At 37.0% G+C, this 25,066-nt stretch overlaps 1 protein-coding gene and 1 non-coding gene across 5 annotated transcripts in view; both read left to right on the top strand.

Annotated features, from left to right (window-relative positions):
• Positions 1-25,066, top strand: part of TOX (thymocyte selection associated high mobility group box) — a 312,131-nt gene that overhangs the window by 39,108 nt on the left and 247,957 nt on the right. The window lies entirely within an intron of this gene.
• TRNAC-GCA lies at positions 3,047-3,118 on the top strand. The gene has a single exon. It is a non-coding gene; the product is annotated as a tRNA-Cys (tRNA).

The following is a 25,066-nucleotide window of genomic DNA, read 5'->3' as shown; positions in this document are numbered from 1 at the left end:
GTGCAACCAAGACTGCCCTAGAAGGCAAAACTTACTATGTTTAACATTTGTCTTTACCATGAATTAAAGGGACAAAATGATTGTTCTATATGTAGGATTGTCAGACTTTCAATTACCTCTATTCTTTATAGTCCAATAAGTACATTTTCCTTTTTTTTTTTTTTAATGGCACATTTTCTACATCATGCTGCTGCTACTGCTGCTAAGTCGCTTCAGTTGTGTCCAACTCTGTGCAACCCCATAGACGGCAGCCCACCAGGCTCCCCCGTCCCTGGGATTCTCCAGGCAAGAACACTGGAGTGGGTTGCCATTTCCTTCTCCAATGCATGAAAGTGAAAAGTGAAATGGAAGTTGTTCAGTCATGTCCGACCCTCAGCGACCCCATGGACTGCAGCTTTCCAGGCTCCTCCATCCGTGGGATTTTCCAGGCAAGAGTACTGGAGTAGGGTGCCATTGCCTTCTCCATTTCTACATCATAGCCCTTAGCAAACAAGCAAGAATCAATAAGTATTGAACTTCATTATCAGCCATGTAAATAAAATGTCAATTGTTCAGGCCCTTAGTCTGGACATATTTTAATCTCTCATCAAGACTATCTAGAACCTTCCAATTCTCACCAGGAAAGAATCAGTGCAGGAGCAGTACTCTGTGCCAGAGCGATAGCACTTTTGTGCTTGTATATATTCTGTATGTTTGGGGAGCTCTATAAGTGGGGCTCTCAGAAATCCAGGGATCAGGGCCATGAGACACACATTCTTGAGTACCAAGCTTCATGCCTTTCCTGGTCACGTCCTAATGAGGAAGTGAACGACCTCACTGTTACAGAGACTTCACGATGAAAAAGATCTGAAAGAGATACGGTCAAACTTAGATGGAGCCTCGAGAACAGATGAACTATCTCCATCCAAACTTTCAGGAGACAGATGGAGCTGGGGTTGCAGCATAGACACTGGGCCTCCGGGAACGTAGGAGGAAGTACATGCTCACTGGCAGAACCAAGGGCACTCGCTTCCATGGTTATAGGGTTTAAATTCAGGGGCATATTTTTAACTCCAAGAGAAGTGGTCATCTGTGACGGCAGGAGAATTCCTCAGACATGTTCAACCCGGACCAGAACTGCCTTGAGCAATCGGTGGGTTTTTGATACCCTAGCTCCTGATGGTACAGGAGCTGTGTGACTCCGGCCCATTCCGACTCTCTCCGCTTTTGATTTGTTTGGGAAAAATAAAAAAATTCTATGACTTTTTGGACTGTTGTGAGGATTTGTTATTGTTGTTGCTCAGTCCCTAAATTGTGTCTGACTCTTTGTGACCCTATGAACTCCAGCACGCCAGGCTTCCCTGTCCTTCACTATCTCCCAGAGTTTGCTCAGACTCATGTCCATTGAGTTGGCGATGCCATCCAACCATCTTATGCTCTGTGAGGATTTAACTGTAAGATAATATATGTGAAATTGTTTTATAAAGTATGATACAAATGATATTCTAGTATTGCTCTTGATGGGGTCAGAGGTGTTGTTTTCTTGCTATTTGATTGTTATTCTTCTCCTTCCTGAGAAATGGAGCTCTGTCTCCCCTTCGCACAGACTCTTCATGACCCCTTAATAATAGGTAATCCATTTGACTTGACCCTTGTTAAAGAAAAGATTATTCTGAAACTTGTCAAAGTGATAAGGAAGGCTTTAATCCAGACTATTGTGACAGGTGGAATCAAGACTGTTGCAGTGGGGAAAACCTAGGCTCAATTCTGAATACAACAAGAATAAGTGAGGATTTATAGTCAGGGAGCTAGCTTCCAAGAGAGATTGGAAGCTAGGAGATTATTAAGGGTAATTGTTGGCAGGGGTCATTCTTGTGAGACTGACCTCATAAAGGGTGATCAGATACAAAGGACAGGATGATGGGAGATGGGGAATTTGATCAGATATTGAGGATGGGGGGGATTCTCTCTAAACTGGCTTAGAAGAATTCTTGCTGAAACTGGACACTGCAAAGACAGAGCTTGCAGCTCAAGGTCGAGACATGGTTGGAAGAGGGCTCAGAGGAGTCTGACTAAAGTTTGGTCGAGGAGTCTTTGTCAGACTTCAACTGCTGCCTTTCTCTCTTTGCCTTTACTTCTCTAGTCAGCACGTCTGCAGCCATGGTTTATGCAGTGACTATAATGCTGACCAAAATTCTAACATCAGTAGACATAAAATCCTATGATTTTTATGTATTATTTTTACAGATTTTTTTTAGGCTAACATCTCCAGAATCAAACTTATCAACTCTCTTTCATCAGTTTTGCCATTATCATCTTTGTTCTTCTGGGTCCTGGCTAAAAATCTGGATTTCTTCTTTGCACACTTCATCACATCAGTAAATGCTGTCGATTTGTCTTCTTGGAATGCACTGGAATTCCTGTTTTCACCAGTACCATCTCATGGCTGTGTCCCTGAAAGAGCCTTTATCTGCTGTCCCTGCCTTCGGATCTGCTTACATGTAACATGTGATCTTTCTTAGTCACGATGTGGTTTCCTTGTTCCTCAACTGGCTCCTTACTTTCTCTTGCATGAAATCTTAAACCTGGCGTGGCCTCCACATGATGCTGGCCCTCTGCTTCCAAAGGCCTGGCATTTCATGCTCCCTCTGAATGTTGTACATAAATTCTTGTGTCTCCATCTTTTCTTTGCCCCTCTCACCTCAAATGCTCACACTTGACCAGGTTTTTTGCTTCCTTTGGGGCTCAGGTTCTAGGGTCAAATTTTCCTTCTAAACTTTTCCTGATCCCAGTTCACCTTCACTTTTCTCTAATTTCAGTCTCTGACATTCAGAGGCAATCTACTATATTTTAGTTCTTGATATTGCACTATTTTTACACTATATTTCACTGTTGCTTCATCTATTTTTTTGTGTAAATAAGTAATACTTCAGTGATGGAGTACAGCTTTTAGGGGCCAGACATTTTTCTTCTGGATCCATCTGGATATCTTACAGCATACATGGTAGATAAATGTTCGTTAAAAACTTATTTTTTGATTGATGATTAGTTTTCTTACCAGAGAGCTTCCCTGATAGCTCAGTTGGTAGAGAATCTGCCTGCAATGCAGGAGACCCCGGTTCGATTCCTGGTCGGGAAGATCTGCTGGAGAAGGGATAGGCTACCCACTCTAGTATTCTTGGGCTTCCCTTGTGGCTCAGCCTGCAGTTCGGGAGACCTGGGTTTGATCCCTGGATTGGGAAGATCCCTTGGAGAGGGGAAAGGCTACCCACTCCAGTATTCTGCCTGGAGAATTCCATACAGTAGAGTCTGTGACGTCACAAAGAGTTGGACACGACTGAGCAACTTTCACTTTTACTTTTCTTACCAGGAACATGTTTCACTCTTTACCTGCTGCTTTTTCTCAATTCTACAAATATTCAGCATTTTGCTAAGATAGCAAGTGTAGGAACTATATTTTCTGGTTAGTTACCAATGCATTTCTTGGGTACCCACTCTGTGAGCACTTGAATAGCACTCTGAGCAGAAAACACCAGTTCTTTGCCTCTCTTCAGTGGAAGTTTGATAGATATTTGTTCAGAGAACTGATAAATGACATGTTTACAGACAGGTGTACTGTTGGAGAAATTAGGAATTGCGAGGTAAAGAGACTTGCCCAAGGTTACTTATTTCTGTGGCAGTGTTTGTTGCCATGATTGATGTGGAGAATTAAAATTATTATCTGGACAATTCAAGGTAAAAAAAAAGTGGAAAATCTATAAATAATAAGGGCAGTGAGGAAATAGGCGAATGGTTTCTAAAGTTTGAGAATTAATGCTTTATCTTTGCGTAATAATATATACAAGCCATATTATTTAGGTGAAGGAAGTGCTTGATCACAACTCAGGGGTGTCTTTGGGGGTCCTCTGGAGTGTAGAGGGGTGAAGGGAGGAAGTTATGTTGTGTCATTTCTAGATGGAACACTTAATATTGTTTAAGTCAGGTCTTCCACATTTGTCCAAGAGAAGGCTTGAGTTCCATTAAGTAGATTTATGGAGACCATGAACATTCTTCTCTAGCTCAGGGATTTGTGTTTAATTTTCTGGGATACTGTCCAATGATAATGTCTTGAGGACTTGAATTCTGTGAAAGAAAAACTTAAGATAAAAATATTCTACTATCCATGCTGGCCTCAAAGTAAATTGGACCCTGAATACTATGGCCATGATCCCCACACCCTCACCAACCCCAACAGCTATTTGGTTTCAAACAACATATTTAGTGTGGTTTTGCTCAATAAAGTTTTGGATATTTGTTGCGGCTGTTGTTATTTTTATTCATTTTCTGAGGTTTTCTTGATGGTTTCTAGAGCTAGTGAAGGGATATTTAACAAAATGCAGAGGTTATAATGGTAATAGAAACTGATGAAGTTTATATGTTGCTGATCTCTGAGATGCTTCTAGCTCCTTCTAAGATTAAACAGAAGCATGGATAGAGGTTTGCATGTTCCCAGGTAGAATCAGTTAATGGGGTTGTTTTTTGTTTTTCAGCTTTTTTTAGTATAAATTTGAAAACTTAGTTTAGAAATTCAACTCTATTTTGTCATTTTGTCAGTGTAAGACACAATAGCTGGAAAAGATAGTCTGATGGTCCACAAAGATTTCAGTAGTTTCAAATTTTCTGTGATATGCAGCTCTGTGACTGTGTTCAGAGCAAGATACCATACAACTAATTCTTTAATCATTACTATGTAACTTGCCAATGATTAGCATAATTCATTTCTCTAAATGTCTTCTATGTAAGGCAGTTTATTCTTGAGTAGGAAGCCTTCCTGCATCATTGGTATGTGATGATGTCATTGATCTATTACAGTCCAGCAGTGGCAAAACACCGTGATAAGAAACGAAAAAGAAATTCAGTTCTACCCGTAGGGCAGTATATTTAGGAACATTATTGCAGAGAGTCCCTTTTCTTTCTTTTCCTTTTGTGTAAGAATGCCTGATGATCAAGGAAGGATGCAGTGGAAACTGGTATTCTTGTATTGGTCAGAAATGCAGAAGTCTTATTTCTGTTTTAATTAGTGTATTGATTTATTTGTTTATATAGTTACAAACTAAAAAACAACAACCACCGTATACTTGAAATACCTTGGATTTCAACTTATTCAACAATTACCTGAATACCTATAATGTGTAATCCACTGGTTCCTGAGGAGAGTGAGAGAAAGGGAGGGAGAATACAAGAAAATCAGAAGCAGCTCAGACCTTTAAAGAGACACCCTGGGAAGAATTCTGACATGCTCCTTCTTTATCATCCTCTGCATCCAATGTGCTACTAACACCTCTCTGTTCTTGCAATAAATCTATCCCCTATTCACCACCACCTTTTCCTTTGTACTTCATCTCTCTGATGTCAGCCCTCATCATTTCTCACTGGATCACTTGAATATCCATCTTTCTTGCTGTCAGCTCTTTTGTGTGGCACAGGGGCCCTCCTGGTTGCACACCTGGCTTCCTCCCACGTATCTGCCCTCCACACTACTTCACGTTTACCATACCCTTGAACCTGCCAGTACCTTGCTATTCAAGCCATCATGAAATAACATGGGCTACTCTTCCTGCCTCAGATGCTCCCCTTTTTGTCTTACCTGGCTAACTGCTGCAAACTCTTCCCATATCACTCTCAGAAGTCATCTTTGCAGCCTCACCAGACTCACTTTGAGTTCGAAGTGCTTCTTCTGGACGCCTTGATGTCTATAAATACCTTATACTAACCTTCAGACAGCAGGAAATATTGTCATTGTTGGTGAAGTCATCACAAACCTAGCGTCCACAATCCAGCTGAGTGGCTGGGTTCCAGCAGTCATGTCATGACAGCAGGTTAACCTCACCTGTCTATGCCTCAGCTTCCTGATCTTAAAGTAGAGATAGTATTACCCAGCATTTTGGGCTGTTGTTAAGATTAAATGAACAAAAATATGCAAAATACTTAGAATGCCTGCCACACAAAAGTAAGTTTTAACAAAACTTGGTTTGATTTTTATTTTTCCTCTTCTTTGCTTTTCCTTCCTCTCCCCTCCTCCTCTTTCTTCTTTTTATCTTCCTCTTTCTCCTCCCCTTGTCCCCAGTCCTTGTCTTTTTCATCCTCTGCCTCCTCCTCCTTTGAACCATCTCTCCAATCTGGCCTCTGTGGAAGCTCTGTGGATACTGGGACTATGCTGTATTCAATTCTGTGCCCCATAACCTATTGTGGAGAATACTTCTTATTGGACAGTGGGGAAAAATAACCGTGTTTTTTCCACCTTCAAAAATTATTTTCACTTTTCAGAGTTAGAAAATATGTTTCATTAAATTAATGATTAAATCCAGAGGTCACTAGAAAACCTGTGTGAATACTAGATATCAAGGATGAGGTCCTAGGAATATTAGTAAATAACTGGGGTCTTTTTGTTAGTCATTGTCACAAATATTCAATATTATGGGATTTAACTTGTATTTGTTATTTGATTTTTGTGCTGCAGCTAGTTAAGATTGTAAACATTTAAAGCATTATTAATCTGTTCTCAGAAATAATGTCAAACATTTCTATATCACTTTCTGTGTGTCAGGAATGTATATAACTATTATTATATATAATAATATATTATTATTATTATATATAATAAAAATATATAACTATTATTATAATTGTACCTTTTCCTACTAGAAAAGAAATGACAGATATGATTTTATTTCTTGGAAAGTCAAAGAGAGAAATGCCATTTTCCATCAGTGAAAGATGTGTGGAAAACCTTTAGGTGTCTGATATGCAAATTAAATAGGTAAAATTAAGTCTTAACTTTTTAAACTAGTGCCCACAGTTCTAATCAGGGATGGAGTTTTTCTTTTTTAGCAGAGAAGCATCTCCATCTTTGGGGGCCTGATCCTTGGTGTGAATTCTTATGTCCAGCATTTACAAAGAGTGACATCGGGACAGCCAAGCTTGTGAAAACTATAAGGTCCAGTTTTTCCACAGTGTCTTTAGAAATGGAGGAGTGTGTTTAGAAATAGTAATGTATTACAGTTATTATTGTAGTTTTAAATTAGAACATTAGATTAGCTATATCCTGGAGATTTTTTCCTTTTCCACAAATGAGAAATTTCAGGAAATCTGGTTTTCTGTGCTTAAATAAGTTCAGAAAATGGTAGCACACCAAACTCTGCTTCTTTTGGGTCTGCAGTGAGATTAACAGCTACTCAGAGGGTCTGCAGAAAAGGCACTTGTTCAGTTGTTTACCTCACTATTTCTGGAACCCTATCCTCCCCTACCTCAATATCTACTAACATTTTCAGGCACAGTAGTGATCTGTGGGACAATCTGTGTAATATTGGTGTTTACCATTTGGGATGCAAAGATGTGAAATGTAGTGCATTATTTTTATTAACATTAAGTTTATCATATTTTAGTCATCGCTTACTCCTTGGAAGAAAAGTTATGACCAACCTAGATAGCATATTCAAAAGCAGAGACATTACTTTGCCAACAAAGGTCTGTCTAGTCAAGGCTATGGTTTTTCCTGTGGTCATGTATGGATGTGAGAGTTGGACTGTGAAGAAAGCTGAGCAACGAAGAATTTTTTTCCTTGAAGGTACCTGGGCCCTCTGAGTTTAAATGATATTCATAATCTACATTACACAGAGCAGAAAAAGTAGTAGATTGATACTGAAAGAATCTTGGGAAAGGTTTGAAATGCAAAGAATTTGTGGGATTATAGAATTGAAATGTAAGACATAATTTCAGGGAGTATGACAAGCAATCCATAATTAGTAAAGAACAGGGCTCTTTTTGTTAGTCATTGTCACAGATATTCAGTATTATGGGATTTAACAGCATTTGTTTTTTTATTTTTTGCTATAGCTGGTAAAGATTGTAAACGTTTAGAACATTATTAGTCTGTTCCCCAGCAGCAGTTGTTGGGTTGCTCACTCACTGTACTTTGATTTGACCTAATAATGGAGAAGGCTGCTAATGAAAGCTCACTGGAGTTTCTTTTGTACAAGTGAAGCAAAGTTCCTACTTGTTTAGGCTTCAGCCACGACAAAGTTGTTCAGAAATTATCCTGCAGCACATGTATACAACTTGTATACAACTACTGTGAGTTTTTTAATTTGGCATAGTTATACCACGTAATGCTTTCTATTCTTCACAAGACTGGCATTCAGCAATATCCGAGAAGAAAGCATGTTGTTCCCCATGGTTTGTTATCCTTTCCCTCTTCAGTTAAATGTTCTTTCTTTTTCCTGTATAGCTTTCGCCACTGAGGTTTATCATTTGACCAATTGGGCCATCTTGTTTCTATGAGGAGTTTAGCGTTCAGAATTATTTTATCTATAGAAAATATTGCTGCATCTGAAGCTATCATTGGTAAACCCTGAAAACATATTCACGTATGGATTTTGTTAACACATGAAACTTAACTTGATTATTCAGCAACTTTTGTTCCTTTTGGAACATGAACATTGATTCTCAGGTGAACTTTTAGAAGGAGGGAACCAGAAGTGGAAGAAACTGAACGTTAGTTTGGAATGGAATTTTGTTTCTACCATAATTCATATAGATATGCGCCATTTTCTTTTTCCTTCTACCATCTATGAAGGTATAAATGTTTCAGCTCTGAGAAGGAGCTATGCACTGGAAACCTGATGAGTTCCAGAATAATCTTTATAACTAACTGGCTAAATGGTTACAAACAAGACGTTTAACTTTTCTGAACGCATTTTGGGTGTGCGTGCGCACGTGCACGTGTACGACCACGTGTCCTCAGTCATGTCTGACTCTGTGCGACCTCCTGAACTGTAGCCTACCAGGCTCTGTCTGTGGGATTTTCCAGGCGAGAATACTGGAGTGGATTGCCATTTCCTCCTTGAGGGGATCTTCCCAACCCAGAGATCAAACCTGTGTCTCCTGCATTGGCAGGCGGAGTCTATAACCACCGAGCTACCTGGGAAGCCCTGTTTCCTCATTTGTAAAAGGAAGAGGTTCCATGATAATATCTTTAGTCTAACATGCAAGTAGTAAAAATATATGATATGAAACCTGTACTCAGTTACTTCTACAAAATCATTAATAACAAAACTTGCTATCTACTTTGTATTAACTTTACATGGCAACAAAAGATAGTAATGGCTTCTGCATCACTGAAAACCACTGAACTGATGCACAATTGTAATCCAAATTAGTCACTTTTATTCTAACAATCTCATTACTCCTTTGCCCACTTTAAGTTATTCTGATTATATTTTGCTAGCTCTTTGGGAGAAATGGGTTATTTTTTTAATTATGAAAATGTTATTTCAGTAAATGTAATTTAATTAAAATGAGAATTTCTGCCAGCTGCTTTAAAATAAATACAGTATTTTCTCGCTAGTATGAAAGGAGTTACTATTGCTGTCTCATTTCCTCACTAATATGCTGGTGTATTTAGCTTGAACCTGAGCTGGTGGAAGTTTATTCTTAACCAAAGCAGTTCCTTTTTCATGTAAGTAGGTTAAATGTGAATTGGGCAGCCTCAGGGTGCTTTTTTGTTGTTGTTGTTCAGTTTTAAAAGTCCCCTCAAGAGGGCCCCTTTTGGAAACCTAGAATCATATGTTTGGAAAGTTGATCCAAATTAACATTAGAATGGTCCTTTTATTTTTAAAAATTATACAGACTATTTAAAATATGCTAAATTGACATAGACCGAAATAAAACTGAATAAGGGAAGTAACATTTCTTGTTTTATTCTTCCTTTGGGATGAAAGAACTGAAAACAGAAAAAACAGAGTGTGTGTTAAGTGTAGTACAATTTCTATCCCCAGAATACAAGAGGAAATGTATTTGTACAAAAGGTACAAATTAATGTCATTCATTTTCTTGTGACTTTATATGCCTAGAATGGTGTAAGCAGATCAAGAGTTTATATGTGTTTTGACTTCTGAGAAGTTGTTTATTTATTTTTAAAGAAATATTACATTAATAAATTACTAGAATTGCAATTTTAAATCATCTCATTGATAGAAATGCAGGCAGTTGATGAAGTATATTAATGTTTCTTCTCTTTTGCAAATTGTATAGCAAATTTTTCCAGAGTCAAGACTGTACAAACACTTTAATTTGTTGGAAAAGACTGAGCCATTAAATATGAGTAAAATTGCTTAAACTGATTTTTAAAAATACCCTGGAAAACTAGAGAACTACAAATTACGCTTTGGCGGTAATTTAAGTCTCTACAATAACCCAAGTCCCTAAAGGTCTTAAAAGAGTGACAGAGAAACCATGATTTTCAGACATGTGCATTATATATGCTAATGGCTTTCAGTGAGAAAGGTTTATATCCTTGTAATAGAGGAAACATTCATTTTTAGCATTTCAGACCATGGGGAACACAGTAATTACAACAGGCACTAATACCTGTCTCCTTTCTACTCTCGCTTTCACCCACCTCCCCTTCCATGTACTTGAATTATCTCAGCAGAGTTAGTAAAAGAACTTTAAACCTGTGTCATTTCCAAAGCCTTTTTTATTCTCTCTATAGTACGTTTAGTACAACATTGGTCCTCCAGGAATGTGTGACATACCTTATGTAGATATATATCATCACAGCTAAAGGAATTCAGGATATTTTTCTTTACTTAAATGTGTTCATAGACATTCCCATTTATATGATTAACAATGATGATTTTCAGAAGCTCAGTACTGAAGTACTCTTTTATAGTTAAGTTTAGGTCTAAAGCAGTAAAAATCTGTGTCCGTCTTCAAGAAACATTATCATTAGCTAGAACAGTCTGGCCAGTGTCCAGTCTTTTGGAATAAAATAAATCTGCCATTTTTTTTGTCAGATGAAAAATAGAAAAATAAGCAGTTAGCACTTGACCTGTGGTATATTCTATACAGGTTTAGTTAGCAGGCAAATCCTGTCTCAGCCCCATCAGAGACACAGTCTTGACAGTGTTTGATCAAGATTCTGACATTCTTAATCCTCTATTAATTAGTACTTTTATTGAGGAATGAATATATAGGATTTCACTAGAGAACTCCTTGTAAGTAATATCAGCTAAAAATGTGCATTGTAAAGCTAAAAACACGTTTTCTAAAGAAGTTTTGCAAGTTTATTTTTACTAAAAACAGGCAAGAATAAAAATATGAAATAAATCCTTAAGTCTTTCCCCCTTTACTGTGAAGGATTCATATGGCTTAATTATCCTGATAAAGGCATTAAATTAAATCATTTAGAGAAGTTAATCTATATTATAAGGGGGATAAAAACTAACTTACTGCAGCAGTCTTAAAGCTTGATAATAGGTCTGATTTCCTTTTATTCTCTAATCTTAACTCCTCTCTGTCTCTATCACACACAGACACACACAAACATCCTTTATTTCTTAGAAATAATTGTCAGAGATTGTGTAATTTTTGAGGAAACAAAAAGTTATAGAGGGGGACTTGACTTCAATAGTAAGGGGCAAAGGTTTGAGGAATTTTATGGTTGTTTCAACTTCTGTAACTGGGGAGCAAGTATAAAACAAAAGCACCAGTTCTTGACTTTGTTTTATAAATGGAGAAGATGAGCAATCTGCAATATCCCTTTAAGCTGTATACTTAGAACAGGTAGTAGTCATCACCCAGAAGAGCCATTCTGGTAAAGCACACTGATAATAAAAGCTGAAACCGCCTCCTTCCTTATTCCCATGCTGCCTTCAAACTCAATTCATATTAAATTATCCAGTTAAATGTTCCATATTTATAAAAGTATTATGCTTTCTTGAGTAATCACCCTGCTCCCCCTTGTGTTGATATTTGCTCTAAAAGCTAATTTATTTGGACATATTCTCCCTGGCTCACGTGACAGACTTGTATTCATGCTTTGAGTCTTCTTTAAGGATTTTTTTTCCCAGCAAAGCTTTGCTGGGGCTTCCCAGGTGGTTCAGCGGTACAGAAGCAGCCTGTAATGCAGGAGACTCAGGTTTGATCCCTGGGTGGGGAAGATCCCCTGGAGAAGGAAATGGCAACCCATTCCAGTATTCTTGCCTGGGAAATCCCATGGACAGGGGAGCCTGGCATGCTATAGTCCAAGGGGTTGCAAAAGAGTTGGACACAACTTAGTGTAACAGCAAAGGCTTTCCCAATCTCTGGGGAGCTAGGACATCCTTCTCCTCTCCACCAACCTCCATTACAGCACTTACCACACTGCTTTGTAGCTATTGGTCAAGTTGTTAAATCTTCCTGATGTGAATTCTTAAGGCTGGTCATATTTGTCATATTTACCCTAAGTTCCCCAGTGCTTGCAAGGTGCTTGGTGAGTGGCAAGTACAGAATGAATATTTATAAAAGCCTAGAGAAAGTGTTTGTGGTGGCATGAGCTGAGACCAAGGGAGAGAGGGAAAGAAGGAGAATGAATGAACCAGGAGGAGGAAAAACCACATTGCTGTGAGGGTATATTACTTCTATATTTTAGCCCCTTTTACTTTACTTTTGCATTTGAATTTTAACACAAAAACCTTTGCTTCTGTTAAATAAGGATCATGTGGGTACTTTGGTACCTTTTTCTGGGGTTGGAGGACATAATGGAAATCCCCAAAGTGCTGTATTGGGGGTAACTTCTAGATGTGTTTTGTTTAGGAAAAATAATAGTCCTCAAGGTGAAATTTTGAATTCGTAAAATATACATTAAAATAAATTAATAAAATTTAAGAAGTTTAAAATACTAACCCTAAACTAGAAAAGAGTTAAGAAAGATGAGGAAGAGCGATGCAAATTTGCTCTGCCATTGCTTTCCTGGCCTTCCTGACTGGGGCAGAGGACTGGAGTCTGCTTTTTGCCAACTCTGCCTTCTTTCTCCAGGTGATGTCCAAGAGGACCTAATTCTAGACCTCTGGGTTGCTTGTTGGCTAGATCCCTTGTTTTATGTAGGAAAGTGTCAGATGGTGCAATGGTCAAAAGTAAAGTTACAAGCTCTACTCAGGGACTCACTGTCCTCTCATCAGGTAGATGGATCACTCGGCCACTAACTATGAAACTGGTGAAGAATCTTAGAGGCCAGGTGGGAGTTCTGCTGGTAGTGGGAAACTATGGAGTAGGGGAAGAGAGGGGAATTTTTTTACCAGATAAACATTTTTTTTTGGTTATTTAAAAATTGTGGTAGAGGAAATTACAGAAGACAGAGACCATCAAAGAGAGGAAATGCCAGGTAATTACTAAACTTTTACTGCACATTATCTTTTAGAGATATGAGGATGTATCTCTGTTCACAGGAGGTAAAATGGTTCATGGTACTGTTTTCGTTTTTTTTTTTTTTTTTTTCCTTTATCAAATGCCTTTTCTCAAAGCAATCAGTACGAGGTGCTTTAGTTGCATTTATTGTTGATGATCCACACTGATAGTTCAGAAGCCGAAGCATCACCATTCATAATACCTTGATCCAGTCATTTAATAACATATTTTGATCGTACACATACTCAAATGCAGATTTGCTTTGCAATTTTGAAAAAAATTTTGTTTTCATCTTCTATTTTGCATTGTTTTACAATCTGTCATATTTACGGTACAATCGCTTGGTAATCTCCTGTAATCCTTGCTGACTCAGTTCTTAGTAAATCAAAAAAGATGGAGCTTTATGGTAGACTTTAAGTGGGGAGTGACAAAAGTGAAGGACGTTTAGTGTGAAAAATTCCATTGTGTTTTTCAATTAAGTTTTTCCCCCAAGAGTAGAATTGTTCACCAGCTAGTCTTGATAGGCTAGCAGTGGGGTAATTTCTCATCCTTAATATAGACAGTGAAGGAGACTAAACAGCACAAAGCAATTTGCCATCATGGAGGATCGGTCAGCACCGTGCATCAGAAAGAAATGTCCTCCATGTACCCATTCAGAGCTCTGTGACATTGGTGAATTATAGTCAGTCTCTCTGAGTCCTGGTTTCCTCATTTGTAGCATGGATAATGGTATTATCTAATTGACAGTGTTGCTGAGAAAATTGAATGACTTAATATGCAAAATTTGCTTCAAAAAGTTACTTGCAATGAAAAAGATTTGTTGTTAGTATTATTGTATTACTATTATTCTATCAAATGATAGTACAAAGGACAGTAGTGAGATTGGGAGCCAGAGGGATAAAGACAAAGAAAAGAGTTGTATGTGGCGGGGGGCGGTTCCATAGTGGTCCTGTGGCCAAAACTCTGTGCTTCCAATGCAGAGGGCCTGGGTTCAATTCCTGGTCAGGGAACTAGCTCCTACATGCTGCTATTAAAAGATTCTGCATGCCACAAGGAAGATTGAAGATCTCACATGCTGCAACTAAGACCTGGCACAGCCAAATGAATGAACATAAATATTTTTTAAAGTTAGGGTAAGTAAACCTGTTGAGATAGACCGAGTAATCCATAAACAAAGACAGAGATACATGAGGATATCAAATTTTGCCTTACCAAAATTAAACACTATGTACAAGAAGTGGCAGTGCCACTTGAAACAAAGCTGAATGATAAAGTAATAACATCCTAGTAACAGGGGAAATGGTTACACGATTTTAGAATTTTAACAAAGAATGAAAGCTTATTATTTGTCTTTGATTATGGAAAAAGTGACTATGGTTGATCTTGGGAAAAAGATAAACATACATTAAGCCAGTACTTAATTACCACCAAATTCTTTGTTATTACCTAACATAAAGCATGGAAACAAGAATTCAATCACTTCCCAGCACTGCAATAAGAACTATTTTCTAGATGTTCCCTACTCATTTCTGGCTACAATACTGAGAGTTCTTTTGAAACAATGCCACCAAGCAACACTAAATATGTTCTCTCCCACACACTGCATGTAAGTGAAATCAAGTAGAGAACAATTTCACTAACTGTTTGCCAAGGTCAACTTTTCTGTTTTACAAAGAGTAATGTGTTTTCCTTGACAAATAATGTAATACTTTCTGCATTGAAATATGGGCCTCCCGATAGGGAATTCTTCCTTGAATAATAATATAAATCCATGTTATCTAATTTGACAGTAGACTACTGTAAGGACATTTAAGAATCAATATTAGTGTTAATTTGTTCAAAGGAAATACATTTATTGCTAGTTCTTTCTTTCTTTTTCCACACTGTATTTTTACTAACCCAGTAATATCTTTTTCATAAAATAATTCTTTAAAACAGTAAAAAGATTCCTTCATTTTTTCCTTCCAGTTAAATTGTTTTCTCCCTATACCTGAAACAGGAGGTCTTTGGGGGCTCACCTTATCTTCAGTTGAGCATCAAAGATACCTTCACCTTCTTTCTTATTCTCTTAGGAAACCTGTATGTGTACTTATTCAATTTGATTTTGATTTTGGTGACATGGGGAAAGGGGAGTAAGAAGATACAATGCTTCAGGGAATTATATTCAATATCCTATAGTCAACCATAATGGAAAATAACTTTTTTAAAAAAGAAGATACTGCACTTTTGCAATTCTCTTCCTTTTATACTCCAGAAAACTACTAAGAGCAAACTGGCTCTTACGTCCCTAGTGAGCCATCCTCATTATTTAAAATTCCTCTACCTCTTCCTTACTACAAACCAATTGGAAGGCTGCCAGTGCACTAGAGCCAAGAGAAGTTCAAATCCTCTGGCCAGATTCCTCTTGCTGCTCTTAAGAGTGCTTTATTTCTTTGCCTCCTATGTTCTAGAAACACCCAGCCTTGCTAGAAGTTGACCTTCAAGGTATGTTTGTTGAACTAGACTGAAGGCCCAAACTCGGTATCTCCCTCCGTACCCTATTGAGCTCTCTGCTCAATTTCTGTTTCAGAGGAAACCTTGACTTCTTTAACTAATACCCCCTCCCTCTTCTGCCCAGAGCACGGACTGACCTGACTTTGGTCTACATTCTAGGGGGCCCTGTGGATATTTACAAATAATATTAAAAAACAATAGTTCTACTGTTGACCGATGAGAAATTAGGACGTCTGGAATGGTGTAAGACAAACTTCTTTTATCTACTATGGTGCCTTGTAGTGCTTTAAGAAATAATTTGCTATAGTAATCGCTTTTACTAAAAAAGATTCTTTGCTGATATTGTTGGTAAATCATATGAAGCACTTAAAATTTCTTAAGGTTTTCACGATTTAAGTTTTTTGAAGATGTTTGAAAAATAAGTGATTATTAAAGGCGTACATATTACCTGTAGAAAATATAGAAAGTGAAGCTATAAAAATGTATAATTATACCACTCAGCATGCATTTTCTTCCAGCATTTATATGTGTGTAATATATAAATATATGTCATTCATATACAAACTGTTCATTTATATAGACTATATGCTGAGAGAAAGAGAGAGGAAGGCGTCTATGTACTGTTTATATTCATGAAGAGTGCCGTTAGGAGCATAAGCTCTGGAGTAAGATGATGTAACTTAGACAAGTTATTTAATATCTCTGGGCCAGCTGTGCTTGTTGAGAGGATTAAATGAGATACTAGGAACTAAATACTTACAGAATGTTTTCAGTGTCCAAGACATTGTCCTGTTTTTCATATAATGTCTATTTTTAACTCTCGGAACAAACCCATGAGGTGTGTATTTAGCACTTAGTGTGTTGTCAGGTATAGTAAATGCTAGCTATTTGTAAAGATTTTTTTTTTACAAAATGTGGCTGGTTAGTAATACGTTTTGTAATGTATGTTTCATTTTGTGTTTAAATATTTCCCTGAATAAGGTTTTTATTTAAAAATAAATTGACTAGTTTATATTTTAAAGCTTAAATCTAAGGACATCATTCATATTCTTTCTTCCAGGGAGAAAATTCAGATTCCTACATTAGTAAAAGCTAAGGAGTAGCTTGTCATATATTATCTGTTGTTCCAAGTCAGATTATACTTTTTCTAAATATGTCATGATCTTATCAGTTCTTCCCAAGTAATTAGTTAAAATGTGGAAATGAAACTTGTTGCAAATACTCACTGCTTTGCCTTTTCCTAGTTGCTCCTCACATGGGAACCCAGACTGTGCACAGTTGGTGTCTTTATCAGATATGCCCCAAGCCGAGGGAATATGGCTTTCCAGTTAATAAAACCTGTGGTGGGAATTTCTGCACTGCGTGCATTTCCTTTATATAATAAATGACACACGACAGCAAACATTTCGAGGGGTTTCCATGAGATTTAGTCCTTTAATCAGGGAAGACTACCAGTGTTCAGAGATTGTTTTTCACCTCAGAGGTTGAGATTGAGGATAAGTGTAACTACAGTCCTAGGGACATTGTAAAGAGCATCACCTAATCATATTAGTTTCACTGTAGTAACATCAGTACATTTCTTGGGTCTCATGGTTTGGGAACATTTCCAATGAAAACTTTACAAATTACTCATTTTTCTTGATTTTTATAGGCTTTCTAACAAAATGTTTTGATCTTTTTGGCAAAAGAAATGTATATGAAGAGTGTCCTGTTTCATAGGGTCACTTGACAGTTACTTTAAGTAAAATTATTTTAAGACTTCTAAAGAATAACTCGAACTTTTGCATTTTGGTGCCAGTTCTTTCTAGGATGGTGTCCAGCAGCCACTGCTGTCACATCCTGAGATGGCTTTCTGGGCAGTCTGGTTAAAGTTGCAGGATGGAATAGACAGTCTTGGAGATTGGACAGTCCAGATAAAGTGAGCGAGTACTAGCAGTGCAGAGACCCAGGTGCTGACTTGGGAAATTCAGACTTTTAGAGAGAACTTTGTGTGATACTTAGAAAGGCCTTCCCCGCTGTACTGTACTTCCCCACTAACGTACTTTCTACTTGATTTTCTTTGAAATATTTGACTCTAATGATTTGTTTTTGACTAAGGTATGGGGCAGGGATCTAACATTTTTCCCTAACAGCATTTTATCATGTGTTCAATTTCCCGCATGTAGTAGGATCAGCTTCTGGCCTTTGCGTTTGGTTCAATCCATTTAGGCTGAAACATGTGCTTCTCTGTGGTGGCTGCGCTTGAGTCCTCATTTCCCATCCCTGGCCTCCTGGCTGCAGCCTTTCTTGTTGCCTGGAACTCTATACTGGACTAAGGCTAACAGGTTAAACAGAGGGGCAGGACACATTTGGCTCTTATTCTTTATTCTCAAGCTCAGACCTGAGAAAATGGCACGGTGGAGGGGAGTAGGTAGAGAAAGCCCTCCCCGGGTTTGCCTCGAGCCGAGTAATAAGCTCATCTGGTCCCTGTGTGCTACTGTTGATTCAGGAGTAGAGCTCCTGTTGGTTTACAACAGTGCTTGTCCCCAGGGCCTTTTTGCAGCTGATCTGAGCATGGCTCCCCCTTTGAGATCACAGCAAGCCTGGCGTTTGAATCAACTCCAGAGTATACAAAGTAAATCAGCAAACTGGTCATCGTATCAGCTCCGTGGGCATAATGCAATCCAAGAAATGTCCCTGGAAAACTGGAAAAGCTCTTACAGTGAAGCCAGTTAGAATTTTCTTTCTTTCCTCCTTTTTTTTTTCTCACTATCTGTGAGCTTGTAGTGGCTAGTGGTATGTAGTAGAGAACATCTCTATAATTTATGAGAGAGTGTACATTTAGAGGAATGTATTTGGTTTGTGGTGAAGAAACTTCCTTTTGCAAAGTTTTAACAGGCTAGTCTTTAATATAATTCTCAGAACTATGTTGGGGTTTTTTTGTTTATTGTTGTTCCTGGAAAAGTTACTAAACATATTTCTGAAACAATGTATTTGTCTCTGTCAAAATTTTAATACCAAACCCCAAACCTTTCTTCCCTTTTAATTACCAAATACTGACAATGTTAAATTACATGACACAAGTCACAAAAGCCATTTCCAGGGAACTCATAACTGTAAGGATAGATTGGCAGGATAAAAGAAAACAGTTCCTCATCTCTGACATTTGGGAACACTGGACAAGGCTTTAACATTGTGGTGTAGTTAGAAATCTTTTCTTGTTTTCTTTCTGCTAGAGGAAGGAAAGAGTACCCCAAAATGGGGATGATGCCTGTATACTGATAATCTCTGTACTCATGCCTACTCATGAACTGTGTGTAAGAGAGTTAAATATAGCTTCCATTATTTATGCATATTATAAGTATTTGATTAATAATTAACATAAGATGCTATAATGCACATGTGGCTTTAAAACACTGGAGAGTTTTATTAGATCATTTTGGTCATTCATTTTCACAAATTGAGCCCTAAACACTGAACAGATGATTAACTTTCTAGTTAATACAATTAGTTGAACTAACCTCTCTTTTATCATATGTTATTCTTTTTCTAATATGAATAAAATTAATCCTAGATTTCATATGCAAAGTTGGAAAACAATGTTTAACAAAAGTACACGTGGTTTTTTGAGATATGTGTGTATGTGTGTATATATATAGAGAGAGAGAGAGAGAAAGAAAGCAAGAATATTGCTTGGTCTTGAATGACTGACTATAATTCTAAGAAAAGTGACATTAAACCATCATTAAAGAATCGTCTTTTTATTTTCCTTTCAAATGGAAATAGGTTAGGTGTTTGACTATCTCCAGACCAGTGATAGGGCTTCCCAGGTGGCACTGATGGTAAAGAACCCGCCTGCCAATGCAGGAAACTTAAGAGAAATGGGTTTGATCCCTGGGTCAGGAAGATCCCCTGGAGGAGGGCATGGCAACCCACCTCAGTATTCTTGCTTGAAGAATCCAGTGATAAGTTCTAAATCCTTGAACAGTGTACATGTGTTCTCAGTACCACTTACACATTGATCCGAATTCCCTAGATTCCTTAAGGGAAGCAGTTACTTATGAGTAATAACTCTTAACTCTAACGCCATTTGAAATATATGACACTTTAGAAAAATGGCATAAAAATGTCAGTACAGAAGGGAACATGTTATAAAGACTGCTTTTCTGGATATAAGACAACTGAATTATTAGTCTTATAAAACGAATGAAACAACAGTCAAGATTATGTTTTATGTTTTTTCTAGTTGAGGCAGACCAATATATTTCCCCAGGCAAACTTGCTGAGATAGAGGCCGTGCAGTGGAGAGTGGATTGCTGTTGAATGTGGGCAAATGCAAACCATGTGTTCTGTTGGTCTTTCCACTAGGGATTTTAAGTTATTACTGTTTTATGGAAAAGGCATTTTTTTTATTGTAACATATTTAAATGATAGAAAGGGAGAAGGAATTTCTGCAATTTTTTTGGTCAAAATACTGAGCACTATGGTTTTTTATCTTAATACTGAATGGCTTAGACAATAAGTTTGTGCATTAACCAAAACACTTTTGGAAAAAAAAAAAACTTTTGAAAAAAAATCGTGGAATCAAACAATGGTTTGGTCGACAGTATATGTGATTTTTCTTCATTCAAGAAATGTCGAGGACAATCAACTATAATTCAGTTTAAAAAAAAGAAATGTCAAAGTCATCCTCTGAAACTAATAATCATCATTAGCTTTATTGTCACATGAATTTCAAGGAAGTGTTTAGGCTTGTATAAGTCTTGGTCTATTTATCAGTCATTTTCCCTTAATAGGTATTTTTAAAGCATCTGCTGAAGGCCCAGATTGTTTACATAAGTTTTTGAAATTCAAAAGAGATTTTTCTTTCTTTGCTAGGACTGAGGTTGAATAGAGATACTTAAGATTTACAAGGAAAAATGGTACAAAGTTTAACTAAAATGCAAATTGTGTTTGTTTTAAAGTTATCTGTTCTATTTATATCCTGAGGTTACCAAGCTCTGTAACTGTTTGAGGTGTCTGACATAATCCCAAAGTTTCTGTGGATTGTTTTAGAGTTACTAATTGTCCTCAATATTTTCTTAAATCAATCTCCTGCTTTCCTATACATTAACTAGAGCAAGCTACATCCTCATAAGACAGTAGGAAATTTTGTCATTGTCAAAAGGAGCCAAACCTGTCTCATTCTCTTCAGTATAATGCCCCCAGTAAGTGGTATGAAGGATCATTTTGTAGATGATAAATACCATCTGTATGTTGGTGTCAAACATTAAGACTTTACTGAACCAGCAACCCTTCTTCCTTTGTTCTTGAAGTCATCTAAAATCATCCTGACTCTGCTGATAATTTTATGCCCCAAACCAGTAAGAATATATATATTCATCTTAATCTTTGTATGACCAGTTTCTAGTGTGGCGCCTTGCATATAATAGCTTCCCATAAATATTTGATGATGAGTGATTGATCTTGAAAGCAAAGAATGATTTAGTTCCTTTATCAGAAACAATGAAAAGATTTCCATATTGGTGAAATATTGCAGAATGCAACACACAGAATGCAGCTGAGCTGTTTCAGTTTTGTTCTTACAGATATTTCACAGCAAAAACATAAACAATTCAAACTGTCAAAATGAAGGTATAAAAGTAAAAAACACTTATGCTCCAGATGTTAAGTGAGGCAAATATAAGATCCAGAAGGTCAACTTGAGCTTCTTGCCAGATGCCCTGAGATTTAGAATACATTCAGGTTTTTATATTAATATAAGAATCAGAAGGAAATGAGAGCATCAGCTTTCCCTGTTTACGTATAGTGCTTTATGGTAAGGAAGAAAACTCAAAGATTATACCATTCTAATTTTACTTTATTAATCTAATGACTTTTTAAGTACTAGGTCAAGGAAATAAAAGTGTTGAGCCTAAGGAAGATGGAATACATAGGTGTTTTACTCTCTGGTTTATAATTTCTAATATTTGAGTAGTCTTCCGTTATTCTTGAGACACTTTCGCAAACGCCATCTATGACTGCACTCACGTAGCCTGAAAGGGAGACTGAAATCTAGCCTGGCTGTACAACTCCAAGTCCAGTTCCACTGTCAACTCTGAGATGTTGCTTCCTTATATCTGCCTTCCTCATGCACTCACATTAATCATGACTATATATAAACTTTATAATAGGGCATAAGTTACAATAAATTGTCACAAAACATGAAATTCCAAACTCTCCTATATCTAGTGCAAGACTTAGGAGAGTGAGGTGATAGAAATGCACCAGGGGACAGGTTATAGCAAGGCAGCCTCCCTTGAAAAGAATCAGGGGATCGATACCAGGCTTATGAAACTATTCATGTCAGGCATCCCCCGGATGTGTTTTTTTTTTTTCCTTTTATTAGAGTGACTATATAATACAAGAACATATACTTCTTTGCTTTTAATTTTCAAAGCCCTCTTAGTATAGAAACCCCTACCACTCTACTCTGCTCTCTTATTTGACTACATTCCGCAAGAGAGGCGAACTTTCTAAATACTCATATTTCAAACAACTTCACTTTCTTTGGGGAAACTATAAAGCACTCTGTGATCCACAGAAGTGGTTTAACTCAGGAGTTCATAAAGGTATCAGTAGCCAGCAGAAATGTTCTTCTACATGAGTGTTTGAAAGCCATTGTTTGAAATCCTATTGAAATCTCTTTACAAGGGATTTAAAATAATTTATAGATTAGAAAAACAGAGAACTGGGAAGTTTCATCACACTGCTGTTTTCAGTAGGCTGAATAATTGCTTAGCTATTGGTCTGCTTTGCTTATCTTATTCAGTGAAGGGATTTTTTTTCCCTAAACCTAGCTTCTAATACTTAATACTTTGTTATATTGTAGATATCATCATTAACACATAGAATTTAATCTGTATTGAAATGTTGAAAGACATTGGAGTTTCAAGTCTTTTCAGCCTAATATGTTGATAAAAATGTATGTTTTCTCTAGTTTATTTAGAAAAAGAGGAGATAAAACTTGGGAGTCTTTGTTATCTATTGAAGAGGAGAGCTCATTGATCAGCTATTTAATTGCCTTTGATTCTCTCAGTGACCACGTAATTGCCAAGTGAAGCCTGAGTAACATTTGTTATCAGTTGAGTGATTAATTTACTGGTCTATGATCCGCAAGTTGAAAGAGCAAACTGACTTACGAATTGAAACACAGTTAAGATGTTTAAGGTGTGTCTCTTCTTTTGTATCACCACCTGCTTTTCATTTCATTACCTGATAAAGAAATAATTGATAGGTAAATTAATTTGCTTATAACATCATTGAAAATAAGTCAATGGACTAGATTCTAAATATGTGAGAAGAGTTTATGATGAATTTTGTGTCCTTGAATGAATTCAAATGCTTTTAAAATGTTTTTATTTCTTTGAAATAACTATATTTCATGTATTAATGCTTCTGTTATGCTTATGCATACTCATGTAAGCATGAATAGTGGTATGTTGTATGTTAAATGGTGTAAATACAAATTATTTTTAATAGAGGATGTTAGTTAGGTGTTTAAATAATGTCTCCAGGGGAAAACCAACAATAGGTTCCATTTTTTGTTTCTTTTTTTTTTTTGGCTCAATTCATTCATGATGGTATAAACAGTAAAGACAGTTCCAAGAAAGCTGTTTCCTTTGCTTGCTCTTTGGGGAAAGTTATATTAACTTAGAATCAGAAGACCAGAGATTTTGCTCTACTCTTTGTAAGTTCTGTGTTTTGGGGGTGAGTTTCCTAGCCTCTTGATGTTTTAGTGTTTCTATCAGTAAAACAGAAAAATATCTACAGTATCCAAATGGTGAGTTTGCATGGAACTGTCTGTGGGGTGCAGACATGGGAAGGTGACTGAAGATCCAGGCAGGGAGCGATTGCTAAAGACAGTCCCACAGATTGGTGAGTTCAGCTGCTTCCTCGTTATTGCTTCTGATGATGACCAAGAACAGAACTTACCAGTTACCTTAGCATTGTAACCTGCCATCATATAAAGGTACTGTCATGAGCTATGAGACAAGACAGGTTGGCAGGTTGATTTAGAGAACTCTTTCTTACTCTGAGATTCTGAGGAGCTGTGACTTTATTTAGCCTTTGGGAGAAAGTTCATTTGACCTTGTGGACAGGAGGAAATAGAACTCATTTACTTCTAAGAAAGCAGTAATTATTTTCTGTAAAGATTTACTTCAGACTTTATTCTGAAGTTACATTACTGTAATAACAACTAATGGCTTAACAATTACTATTGAACTCATTTATATTCCTAATAACATTTCAGACTGGGACCGGGTATTTCATTGTGACACTGTATTGCAAAAACTCCCTGTTAGACATGGCACTCTCTTTTTTATTCATAATACAAAGAGGGGAATTCTGAATAAAACTTTGTCTTTAAATTACTACACTCACTTTTCTGACAACGTAATTAAGTTTGTTTATCATTTCATTCTGTGATGTTTTGAAATTAGTGTAGATGGTGTTTTTTAGGCTCCTTTTTTTTCTCAGAAGCCTCTGTTTCTAGGGCTTTTATTTGCAGCACAATCCTAAATTCTTTCTTAGGTTAATTGTGAAATTATTCAATGTAAACTAACCCATGGTTAAAAGACTGCATTTAATTAACTTGCACAGTGAGTGTGTGGCTGTGTTGTTCCAGCAGTGAGCAGAAATACGTGAAAGATGGAAACTCTTTCCTTCTCCTCCTTCCCCATGTGCACCTTTCTCCGCTAGCCTGGCCTGTACCATGAACCAGGGGATTATTACCAGTGAGTTGCCATGAAATACATACTGTGCCATTTGCAATTTTAAAAACATGATATTGAGGTATGGATGATGATCCAGTGTACTTAAACTCAGGTTCAGAGTATTGTTTTCCTACAGAAAGATGGTATTTATTCCTTCAGTGCCTCAATTGCTCCCTGTTTGTAAGTTATGAACCTTCAGCAATCCTGAGTTTCATTAACACCTAGGTTATTATTTAGTTGTCTGAAATTGCAACTCTCCCAGTAAGACCCTCAGGACTCAAAGTGTTGATGCAGCTTGAACACTAGGAGAATTTAATTGTCTTGAAATAATGAATAGGAGAATTAAAAAAAAAATCTCGATGAAATATTTAATTCATAAAAAGCTTCTGCATTGCCATTATTAATTCTTAGTTGAGTATTTAAAAATTTTCATACCATATGTAAATTATGGTATGTCAGTTGGCCTCGCACATAAATATGAGATATATGTTAGTATTGTTTGTGCTGTTATTGTCAAATGAATAAGCAAATGAAGTCATTCAACATGAAGGGGAAAAATCAGCATGTTTCTGTAATGCTATAGTTTCCTAAAAGTCAGCAGACACAGACTGTACAGAGGCCTGTGAGCCCAGATAATGGCCATCACCATTGGC

The sequence above is a fragment of the Bos indicus x Bos taurus genome, chromosome 14 (genome assembly GCF_003369695.1).
Source record: "Bos indicus x Bos taurus breed Angus x Brahman F1 hybrid chromosome 14, Bos_hybrid_MaternalHap_v2.0, whole genome shotgun sequence".
Taxonomy (NCBI): domain Eukaryota; kingdom Metazoa; phylum Chordata; class Mammalia; order Artiodactyla; family Bovidae; genus Bos; species Bos indicus x Bos taurus.
Note: the sequence above shows the minus strand (reverse complement) of the source record. Positions and strands in the feature narration are given on the sequence as shown.